Source organism: Aotus nancymaae, unplaced genomic scaffold (genome assembly GCF_030222135.1).
Source record: "Aotus nancymaae isolate 86718 unplaced genomic scaffold, 86718_ANA_hifiasm-v0.15.2.pri h1tg000048l, whole genome shotgun sequence".
Classification (NCBI taxonomy): Eukaryota; Metazoa; Chordata; class Mammalia; order Primates; family Aotidae; genus Aotus; species Aotus nancymaae.
The window spans coordinates 19,645,213-19,658,068 of NW_026988462.1; the positions used below are offsets into that span (position 1 = coordinate 19,645,213).

At 37.9% G+C, this 12,856-nt stretch overlaps 1 pseudogene; it reads right to left on the bottom strand.

Annotated features, from left to right (window-relative positions):
• Positions 1-3,740: 3,740 nt before the first annotated feature.
• On the bottom strand, positions 3,741-5,256 carry LOC110569311 (tubulin alpha-1B chain-like; annotated as a pseudogene).
• Between the last annotated feature and the right edge of the window lie 7,600 nt (positions 5,257-12,856).

Genomic DNA, 12,856 nt, shown 5'->3' on the forward strand with positions numbered 1-12,856 from the left:
CCAGTTAGAATGGCGATCATTAAAAAATTTGGAGACAACAGATGCTGGAGAGGATGTGGGGAAATAGGAACACTTTTACACTGTTGGTGGGAGTGTAAATTAGTTCAACCATTGTGGAAAACAGTGTGGCGATTCCTCAAGGACCTAGAAATAGAAATTCCATTTGACCCAGCAATCCCATTACTGGGCATATATCCAAAGGATTATAAATCGTTCTACTATAAGGACACATGCACACGAATGTTCATAGCAGCACAGTTTACAATAGCAAAGACCTGGAACCAACCCAAATGCCCATCGATGATAGACTGGACAGGAAAAATGTGGCACATATACACCATGGAATATTATGCAGCCATAAAAAACGAGGAGTTTGCGTCCTTTGTAGGGACATGGATGAACCTGGAAACCATCATTCTCAGCAAACTGACACAAGAACACAAAATCAAACACCACATGTTCTCACTCATAGGCGGGTGTTGAACAAGGAGAACACATGGACACAGTGAGGGGGGCACTATACACGGGGGTCTGTTGTGGGGGAGTGGGGGGGACAGCGGGGAGGTGGGGAGTTGGGGAGGGATAGCATGGGGAGAAATGCCAGATATGGGTGAAGGGGAGGAAGGCAGCAAATCACACTGCCACGTATGCACCTATGCAACAACCTTGCATGTTTTTCACATGTACCCCAAAACCTAAAATGCAATAAAAAAAAATTTAAAAAAAAAAAAAAAAAAAAAAAAGAAGGAATGGGAAATTATTACTGGCCAGGGAAAACTGGACCATGATAATTAAACATAATATGGTATACTAAATTAGATCCTAGAGCAGAAAAATAGCATTGATATAAAAACTGGTGAAGTACGAATAAAGTCTTAAGTTTAATTAATGAGAATGGACTCATACTGCTTTTCTAGTTTTAACAAATATAGTAAATTAAGGATGTTACCATTAGGGAAGAATGAATAAGAAATATATAGACAACCTGTGTGTTAACTTTGTAGTTCTTTTCTGTAAATCTAAAATTATTTCAAAATAAAATGGTTATTAAAAGAAGGATGTAAAGAGAGAAGGGTACAAACATAGACACTTCAAAAAGAAATTACTCATGATCCAACAATCCCACTTCTGGATATTTACCCCAAAAGATATGAAATTAGTTTACTGATTTGATGTCTGCACTCCCATGTCATTGCAGAACGATTCACAATAGCCAAATTGTGGAATAAAACTAAGTGCCCAGCAACAGGTAAATGAATAAAGAAAATGTTGTGTATGTAAATAATGGAATACTATCCAGCCTTTGAAAAGAAGGAAATTCTGTCATTTGTGACAACATGGATGGAACTGGAGAACATCCGGCTACGCAAAATAAGCAAGGCACATAAAGACAAATACCACATATTCTCACTTCTGTGAGGAATCTAAAACAATCAAACTCTTAACAACAGAGAGTGAAATGGTGGTGGTTACAAAGGTTGAGGGGTAGGGAAAATGGGGAGATGATGATCAAAAGGTACAAAATTTCAGACAGGAGGGATTTTTTTTTTAGTTTCATTGCACAGAGGGGTGAAAATAGTTAATAATAGAATATTAAACATTTCAAAATTGCTAAGGGGGTAAATTGTACACATTCTTGCTACAAAAAAATCTTAACTCTTTGAGGTGATGAGTATACTAACTAACTTGATGTTACTGTTCCACATTGTATTCATAAATCATAACATCATTTTGTACACCATACATTTCCCTAATTATAAATTGTTAACTTACCATTTTAAGAAATCATGATGTGTTTAGCTAATTGGAATAAACATAGGTAATTAAATATTATATGTGGAAAATGATCCTCTAATAAATAAAATTCTGTAAGTAAAGCTAAAATTGGAGATAAATTTTCTTTTAATTCTCCTTAGTACCCAGCAGGGAGCTTTGTGCAAGTCGTAGCTGTTATCAATAAGCTCCTGATCTTGTGAAATTTGGACAAGATCCGTCTTTGGACACAGAAGAGCTTTATCAGTACTTCTCAATTCATTAACTGACAAACTTTAAACTGTCTCCTAAGGCTTTCTTTCTAGTGGCTGAGGCTCCTAGTGTTTCAGTGATTGTTTCTGTCGATTCTATGGGACTAGTCAGCAAATAGCCAGTCTTCCCATCTCTTATTTCTCCTACCACTCAGAGCTCTTTTCCAGATCTCAGTGCTTCTCAACTTCTGGGGGGATAATCAGATGTTCTGTGTACCCTTGTCACCTGCTGGAGCCTCAGATTGCAATCTTCTCTACCTGGTCTCCCAGGACATGGCTTGATGTGCATCTGATGTTCAGATTTCACACTGTGTGTCTTTGATCTTTCTAACTGCCTGGTCTGATCAGGACAATGGTTTAACTTGTTACTTCTAATTCTTGGGATTGCTGATTTCACTCCTGGGCCTGCCATATACTCATTCTATCTTCCTTTTCCAATGGTAATCTAGAATCCTAGCTTGGTTAGGTCTCCATTACTTCCAACCTACTTAAGTAGAAATTTATGTTAATTCCTTTCTGATATCAAATGATGTCACCTTATATACAGATGATATTCAACACATATTTCTTGAATAACTGCTTACAGGTAAACATATTTTGTTCAGTTCTTTGTTGCAAATGATAGAATGCACTGTAGTTAAGCAAGAAAAGGATTTAGGAAAGAATGTTAGATAGCTCAGGAAATTTTGGTAGAAACGGAAAAAGAACATTAAGGTTAAATTTCAAGGAAAATGCCTAAAACTATACTATAGAACTGGGCTGATGAGATAAATGTTTTTGCTACTACTGCTGCTGCTGCCATTGCTACCACCAAATACTAAATATGAATTGAATTTTATGGCAACCACATCTAATGCCAGCACCTTCATGAAACCTGTCTTTTAATCAATGCCACCCTCAAAGCCAGGTATTTCCACCAATATTTGCAACAGAAAAATAAAAGCTCCTCTTCATAGCCTCACCCCTGAAATAAAATCTTACTTATATGTGCCTCATCATCAAAGCCATGGTTGCACTTTGAGCTACGAGTAGGATTGATATTTGAGAGTGAAATTTACATTCAGATAGCTATGCAGAAGAGTTGAGATACATAATGTAGTGTTTAAGCAAATATAGGCAAATGATGATAGATATCTATCACCTTCTAGACAGCCCTATATCATCACATAAGAGTGTCAGATGCAACAAGAATAGCAATAAGATGCCCCCATGTAACACAGTGCAATTATTCTTCAAACATTAAGGATCTTATTTTCAAGTAGGGGAAAGTCCAGAGTGTAAATATTACTGAATTTAGCTTTAAATCTAGAATCTTAAAGTAATGTTCATTTTTTTATTCTCCTACATACCTCATGTTAGTGTCTTCACATTCTAACCTATGGATGAAATTATAATTTAACCACCATGACATGTTATATAAAATAGAAAGGGAACAGTAGAAAAGAGAAAAAATGTTTCTATAATTGGTTACTATACTATAGCTGATATTGATGATCTGTTTGTGGAATATTGATTCCACTATTGTCCTTTGTCATCTATCAGTACTCTGACTGTTCAAAGGTCTTCAACACATGGGGGTGACCCAAGTCATTTTATTTATTTATTTTATTATTTTTTTTTTTATGTTAATGACTTTACTTTGAGACATGATGAAAAAATTACAGGTACACATGGAAAAGACATGGTAACTCAGTGAAAACAATCTAACCAGAAAGCTTTAATGCCTGTCAGCTAAGTTGAAGCTGAAATTCTGGGAGCATGACATGCTGCAGGGCCAAAAGGAATGGATAATTAGTATTCCTCGCCTTCTTCTTCACCCTCTCCTTCAACAGAATCCACACCAACCTCCTCATAATCCTTCTCAAGGGCAGCCATGTCCTCACGGGCCTCAGAAAACTCTCCTTCCTCCATCCCCTCACCCATATACCAGTGAACAAAGGCACGCTTGGCATACATCAGGTCAAACTTGTGGTCCAGGCAAGCCCAGGCCTCAGCAATGGCTGTGGTATTGCTCAGCATGCACACAGCTCTCTGTACCTTGGCCAGGTCTCCACCAGGCACCACAGTGGGAGGCTGGTAGTTGATGCCAACCTTGAAGCCAGTGGGGCACCAATCCACAAACTGGATGCTGCACTTGGTCTTGATGGTGGCGATGGCAGCATTGACATCTTTGGGAACCACGTCACCACGGTACAACAGGCAGCAAGCCATGTATTTACCATGGCGAGTGTCACATTTCACCATCTGGTTGGCTGGCTCAAAGCAAGCACTGGTGATCTCTGCTACAGAAAGCTGTTCATGGTAGGCTTTCTCAGCAGAGATGACAGGAGCATATGTGGCCAGAGGGAAGTGGATGCAGGGATAGGGCACCAGGTTGGTCTGGAATTCTGTCAGGTCAACATTCAGGGCTCCATCAAATCTCAGGGAAGCAGTGATGGAGGACATGATCTGGCTAATAAAGTGGTTAAGATTAGTGAAGGTTGGGCGCTCGATATCGAGGTTTCTACAACAGATGTCATAGATGGCCTCATTGTCTACCATGAAGGCACAATCAGAGTGCTCCAGGGTGGTGTGGGTGGCGAGAATGGAGTTGTAGGGTTCAACTACAGCTGTGGAAACCTGGGGCGCCGGGTAGATGGAGAACTCCAGCTTGGACTTCTTGCCATAATCAACTGAGAGCCGTTCCATGAGCAGGGAGGTGAACCCAGAACCAGTTCCCCCACCAAAGCTGTGGAAAACCAAGAAGCCCTAGAGACCGGTGCACTGGTCGGCCAGTTTACAAATTCGGTCCAACACGAGGTCAATGATCTCCTTGCCGATGGTGTAGTGCCCTCGGGCATAGTTATTGGCAGCATCTTCCTTGCCTGTGATGAGCTGCTCAGGGTGGAAGAGCTGGCGGTAGGTGCCAGTGCAAACTTCATCAATGACCGTGGGTTCCAGGTCTACAAACACTGCCCGGGGCACGTGCTTGCCAGCGCCCGTCTCACTGAAGAAGGTGTTGAGGGAGTCATCTCCTCCCCCAATGGTCTTGTCACTTGGCATCTGGCCATCGGGCTGGATGCCATGTTCCAGGCAGTAGAGCTCCCAGCAGGCATTGCCAATCTGGACACCAGCCTGGCCAACGTGGATGGAGATGCACTCACACATAGTAGCTAGGGATTAGGAGGCGAAGGCGACAGGAGCAGACACCGGGTCCCGGTTACCGTCCCTGATAAGCTAAGAGTCGAGGTAAGTAACGCACTCCCAAGTCATTTTAAATAAGAAGTCTGAGTCCTTGAAGGTCCTGCCAGTATTAGATTTTTATATGTCTAATACACTGAAAACAACATTAATAGCAACTCATTGTTCCACACTCCTTCCTTCTTCCACTTTGTAGCAACAACCCTATGTCTTCATGACACTCAAGATGTATCTCCCTAGTCAACATAATTACTTCCTTTGTTGCCCATTTGTTCAGAGATATGAGAGTTCAAAATGGAAAGGTGGCAGGCACACTGTATGATGCAGTTCCATATTTATGTCTCCTATTGAAATGATCCTCTTTGGTATCAAAATGTTTTAACCAACCAAACCCAAAGTTTTGGAGATACATAGTAGACTATTACATCTAAAGGTAAGAACTACCAACTTTATTTATGCTTCTTGGTTTCCAGATCCATATGTTCAGTCTACTGGAGGTTTTAGAGCATTCTTAGTTACCTCTTAATTGTTCAGTCACTACAAGCTATTCCATAAAGCATGCTGCTTTTAGGAGATGGCATACATCAAAATACTAGGGAATTCTTTGAATTATTCTTATTTCTTATTATTTCTTTTGCTATAAAATGTGTTCCTTGGTCAGAAATAGTATTATGGTTGAAACACAATACATAAGAATTTCAGTAAGACCATGAAAGTTATGCTGGGAGCACAATGCATGAGGAAGGCCAGTGTATATAACAAAAGTCTATCCTGGTGAAGATATTTCACTGCACATTTTGCTGTGGAAGAGGTTTAATGTAATCAGTTTCCAAAGACAACCTAGCCTTTTTGGGAAATAAAATAGCAGGGGTTCAAGTCTTGTTGCTGATTCTAATAAGCTGGGCTAGCATTTGTAGTAAGAATCAGAGCAGCTAAAGTTAGGGGAATTCCATGTTGTTGAGTCCATACATGATGTTAGTATCTGTTATTGTGACCACTTCATTTATAAGCCCATTAAACAAGTACTGGATTTGGTGAGGATAAAATATGACTGACATTCATGGGATAATCTTGTCTAAATCATTATTAAAAGACTTCTCCACAGAGGGGTCCTTCTGGTGAGTTTTTGCCAGAACATGAATGTTTCCATACTTTAGACTCATTCTAAAAGACCCAGCCACATTTATCTTCCCCAGACCAATTTATTACAGTCCTCCTGTCTTACTCCTGCCAAATCCATTACTATTTAAACCAGTCATCAACCACTAACTATGAATTCTATTGTCAAAATAGACTTGCATTTCTACCCCCTCCCCTTTTAGATCATCTGCTTATAGGAATACTATCTCAAGGCCATTCTATAGGGTCAGATGTACAACCATAAAAGTAGGTGTATTGAGTTCAGTTACCTGCTCATGCACCTTCCTTGTGCTTTCAAAACCTGATAAATCTGGATTTTATATTATTATTTCAATTTGTTGATGAAAGACTGCTGAGTCTACCTGCCTTTATGCTTACAAGATAACAACAGTGCATTTTAGGAGTTCAGGTTGCAGTTACCTGCTCATAGTCTCCACCAGTAACAAGCTAAGATCAGTTGAGGATGACATGACTTTGCAATACAACCTTAGTGGCCTCTATCATAGGTCTCCTATTTGGGCTTCCACATGCTTCATACAACACACCAATCTGCCAAAGATATCACAAGCTCACTGGATCTGTTGATTCATAGGGACCAAAGAAAGAACTGCTTGTACTCCAGCTGGAATGCCTTCCTAGCTCTAATCTCACAATTTGTAAAAATAGACCAGCATGATATCCCTAATGATTATGAGATGCTCGAAATCTCTGAATACTATGGCATAGAACTAGAGGGCTGACAAAGATAAAGTTAAAGGCTTACATGTATCATTTAATACTATTAAGTGATAACAAATAGTATCTCTACTTGTTGGGATAAAGATCAAAAAGTACTACACTGACAACTACAGAGTAAATTAACTTCCCTATTTGTGTTGATTTCCCATTTCAAGAAAACCATATGAAACATGGCTGAAATGGAGTCTGATATGCTTATAATTACTGCAATTCATTACATTTCATAATACCTACCCATCTGCCTTCTGCACATACCAAGCAAGTAAGTTTAATTGGGTAATCCAAGAAACTATCACCATTCTAAGTTCTTGAAGGTGATACTAACTTCTGAAAGAGTCTTAGAAATGGGCATCACTTTTGATGTATCATTTTATTAAGGAGCATGGTCCACACATTGCTCTTCACACTATAATATCTTAACAGCATGTGTCAGGGAAAAGTTGGGAAATCTATCGCTTTCTAAATATATTTTATCAAATTGTCTACAGAGGAATGATTATGGTATAGAAAATAATCACAGTGTGGAATTAGTGACTTCTTGGACCGAACATGAAAGGGTCTTTCAATAGAATTTCATTTATTCTCTGACATCCACCTGACCAGTGAATCACAGTGACCTTTTGGTTCCCAGGAATTGGTCTTGGGCTCAATCCATAAGCAACAACCCTCAAAAGGCCTGGATATTTCACATTCCTCAGGGCTTAATAGCCACAAATCCTTTTGTGGAAGACTACAAAATAAATACATGTGATATTGATACAGGATTTTTTTCAAGGGTACCCATTTCCTTATTTATTTAGAGAGTTCTGGCTCTATGAGATGACTCAAGGCTGAAGATCATATTACTATTCATTCAGCACACTTAGAGTGGTATATGATTTTACAGATATTGAAGGGATTTCAGTGGCCTCACCACCTCTTTTGATCCAAGGACTCTACATTCATCTAGTTATCATTAAATATTACTGTGGGCCTGACTAGATAACAGAGTAACTATATTCACCCTGTCTCTGGCATCTAAGAAATGCTGTTTGGCCTCTACCTCTGCAGATTCTCAGCATTTCCACTGAAATCAGGAAGCCTAATCAAATAATAATGTCAGACATGCACATCCCAGCTGCATCCCATGAGAATGTCTTCTGCAGTACTGTTTGGACATTCTTTTTCTTCTCTCATCATTTTATATCTAATAGCTGAATAAAGGTAATGTCTTCCGCCCCTTTTGGAACAAGTGAACAGTTTACACATAATAAATTATTCCAACATTCTTTCCTCTCAATAATTTTAGAAACTTTCTTCTACATTATACCAAGTAATTTCTGTCATCTTGGCTTTAGTTATCACAGATTTGCAATAAGTCCATTTCCTAAAGGTAAATTATTTCTAAAGTAAAATTCTTGATGCAGCAAAACTATTAACTGCTGTGAGGTTAAAATACAAAACTCATCAAACATGTGAATATCAAGAAGGTTATTATAATGCATGAGCCCATACCCACAAACTTACTGCAAAGTATGCTCTACCATAATATGTGCTAGTATAGAAAGAGAGGATTGACACAGGAAAATGGTAAAGAAAATGTTTAGAATGATAGTGGTGTAGAACTCAGAGGAGAACAGTTGTGCACCATGCAGAGGCCAATTTGCCTAGATTCAAGCAGGTCAGAAAGCTCCAAGAAAGATTTCTTCTATAATATAATCTTAACATGTCACTTAAACATTTGATGGAGTTTTGGGGCTTCAACTAGTAACAAGTATACATAAAATACATAAAAATAAACGTCTAGAAGTAAACAAGATATTTGATAACTCCAGAGAAAATAATAACTCACTCTTGGAAGGAAAACCAATTAAAGTATATAGGAAATCTTATCACCTGTGGTTAGTGTTTATACATGGTCATAATAATGTGAATCTTAAATATTGATTTACCTAAAATGCAATATGACTGTAATAAGAAAAAGACAGCCTGGGAAGAGAGAGCATTACAGTGTGGGGTGTGGGTGTGTGTGTGTGTGTGTTTCTTTAAAATAATGAGACACTATTAAGGCAAGTTTCATTCTCATCTTCTATAGCAACATATAATACTTAGAACCAAAAGGTCAGTAAGTTGCAAAATAAGATATTTTTAAGGCATCTGGAAATAGACACAAAAAGAAACAGCAAAAAGAGTTGAAAGTGGTTACCACAGTGGGAGGACAAACAAGAGTGGTGAATGATTAGTGTTTGTAACAAGCAAACCTTGTATAATAATATGGATATTTGAATTATGGGCATGAATAAACTTGATACAAATAAATTCTTTTGCTTAAGGGAATATTATCACGACTAGGTATCTGAAATTTGGGTGCCAGGCAAATTTTACCTCATCTAATCTTTACAAAAACTCTATGAGATAGACATTTCTTCTATATTATAGACAAGAAAATTGGCATTCAGAAGGATTAAGTAACTTGTAAATGGCTCTCATGTAGTCAATAGTGAACCCAGGAATCAAACTTGGAACCATCTAGCTCCAAAGTCTTTGTTCTTTCTACTATAAATGTACTGCTCTCAGTAAAATTTCCTTATAGAATGACTAAAGAAGTCTTGTGTTACGCCTGTAATGAATGGATTCTAAGTATATTAAAAGGGAAAAAAGTATAGCCCTCACAGAGGAAACAATGGAAAGTGTTCAGAGAAAGGCTAAAGACAACTGGCCTGATGATAACAAGACCATGTTACATAACAGGGAAGACTGATGTGGGCTAGCTTTAATGAAGACACAGCCAAAAGATTTTTCTCATTAATATCAGGGTGTAGAGAGAAATAAAGAGCATTTTGGCCATTATGCTACTTCTTTTATAAAATTAGATTTTTCTGACAGAGCAAGAAATACACATCCATCTGGAAAATCCCTGTGTCATAAGAACAGATGTTTAAATGACCCACAAGAAGAAAAGCAAAAACAGAGTAAGATCTCTTGCTAAAGCAAATTGTTATAACAGGAGCATTCATTTCTGCTTATAGCCAGGAAGCTATTTGCTTAACTGAGATACAGGGATGAACATACACCTCCTATGCCATAGCCAGTCCTCTTCCATGACTTAGATCCATCTTTAAAAACAAAACCACAAATAAAAGCAAACACTTGTATCTTCTTCTAAGGAAGTTCTAATATGAGAAAACTCCCAGAAGTAGGTAAACAAAACAGTCTCTGACTCATAATCTAAATTATTCAGAGAAGCAACTGAATTTTGACCAAAACATTCTTATCAGGCTTATCTTGAGGTTTATAAAATAACAAAATATCAGAGTGCCTTCTAATAAACATACATAGTCTAAAGAACTCTTCAAAATTGCCCTTTCTTGAACTTCTTTGACCTTCTGTGACATAGTCTTTATGAAAAGAAATGTTATATAACTGTGGCCTTGGGCTATATAATTTTGAACAATATTTTCTGTGGGTATACAATAATTATGAAAACAATGCTCATATTTGGTCATATATTAATAATTATAACCTAAAGCATTCAGCTGTACTTTACTGTCAAAGTGTCAAAGGAAATTGCATGGGTTGGAAACAGCTGAAGATGTCCCACCAATTATTGTAACTACTATTCTAATAAAAATCTAATGACTTGGATAGTTAGGTTAATAACATACTAAGAACCAACATTTGTTTCAAAAGGAGTTAATTGAAAGTTATATTACACCTCCATCCAATACCATGGTAATCTAGCAAAGACTCTGCCTCCTATTCTGCTATTCTGATTTGGGACGCTGAATGAGAATCTATCCTTCAAAGATTTTGCCTATGGCCAAGTTTTAAAGAAGGTAATTATGATTCCAAATATTTGAGCAAAGGAGAGGTGAAACTGTTTACACACTGGGCATAATAGGTGAGCTGTTACCTGGATTTGAACTAGAAATCCCCCAATACGAAAGAAAATGACATATGCTAGCTAAAAAAATACACATCTGCCTCTACCAAAGAATATGAAGAATCATCATTCAGAGTAAAAGAACTACATGATAGAAACATATGTGTAAATTATGTTTCCAACCAAGTCTGCTTAGATATGAAATTGTTCTTCTGTCATTCTGGTGATTCCAACAATTGCTCAAATGTGCTGTGGAGAACTAGATGCTGAATGTCAGAATCACTCAAGGCTTCAGCAGAAGAAGTGAAAAATAAATGTACCCAGAGAGACATTTGCAATCCGATAGCAGAACTGTGTCAAGAACTCAGATCTTCCCTTTCCCTATCTCAGGTATCAATACATGTAACTAGAAGATGGTGGGTGGAGTCATATTCATGTCTCCAGGCTGACAAAATAGTCTCTGACTCATACAGAAGCTCAAGGCTCAATTTTTAAGTTTCCACACCCATACATACATAACTCGTTGGATTCTCCTGAGATTATATTAGTCAGGCTCTTTGAAATGACACTAAACAAAGACACAGCAAGTTTTCCCTAAGTGATGGGAGTTTTTCTAAGAAAACACCCAGATGTAGATAAACAACAACCGAAAAAAAAAAAAACCTCTCTCTGCAGCAGTCAGATGGATTGCTGCTTTTTTGTGTCTCTTCAAGTTTCTAAGCAATCTGCTATCTGATTAATATATTTCAAAATTCTTCAGAAGAAAATACTCAATTAGGCAGAACTCATTAGGGAACCTTCCTACAAGGTAGAGTTCTAGATCCACGTCACCTCCAAGATCACCAAATTCCCAGGTGTCCAGCTAGCTGCTGTGGGCAGTCAATAAGAACCACTAGTGGCTGCTTTGCTAAGAAGGGACTTCACACAGACACTGAGAGTGACATGGAGTTCAAAACAGTTTAAAGATGGGCTCTGTTTTCAGTTGATCTGAATTAAATCCTGAATTTGCTCATCCAAGCTCATATAGCTAATGAAAACTATGTGATCTTCCTAAGCCTCTGTAAAAGTTCTGTTATGCATCTCATATCTGGTTGCACAGATTAAATGATATAATCTGTGCAGAGCATGTAGCAGAGAGATCAGATATCATTGCTTAGAAGAGTCATTAAATCATGTTTAACTATAAATTATTTGACAATCATTTGCATACCAATAAAAATCTCAAGAGCATACAAAACTAAACCTACACTTACCATACAATTCAGCCATTGAACTCCTTAGTGTTTGCCCAAAGGAGTTGAAAACTTATGTCCATGTACACAAAAACTTGCACATGGATGTTTATAGCAGCTTGATTCATGATTGCCGAAACTTGGGAGCAACAAAGATGTCCTTCAGCAGGTAAGCGGATAAACTGTGGTACATCCAGACAATGGAAAATTATTCAGCACTAAAAAGAAATTAGCTATCAAGTCATAAAAAGACATGGAGAAAACTTAAATGCATATTACTAAGTGAAAGAAGCCAGTCTTAAAAGGCTACCTACTGTATTATTCCAACCTTATGACAGTCTGGAAAGGGCTAAGCTATGCAGATGATAAAAAGATGATCAGTGGAGGGATGAATAGTTGTAGTACAGAAGATTTTTAGGGCAGTAAAACTATTTTGTATGATACTCCAATGGTAGAATCATGTCATTATACATTTGTCGAAATCCATAGGATGTACAGCATCAATAGTGAGCCCCTAATGAAAACTGTGGATTGTGGGACGATGATGTGTCAATGCAGGTTCATCAGTTGCATCAAGTGTACCACTCTGATGGGGATGCTGATAATGGGGATGCTTACAATGGAGGAGGCCAATAATGGGAGCGGATATGGGATATCTCTGTACCTTTTGCTCAATTTTG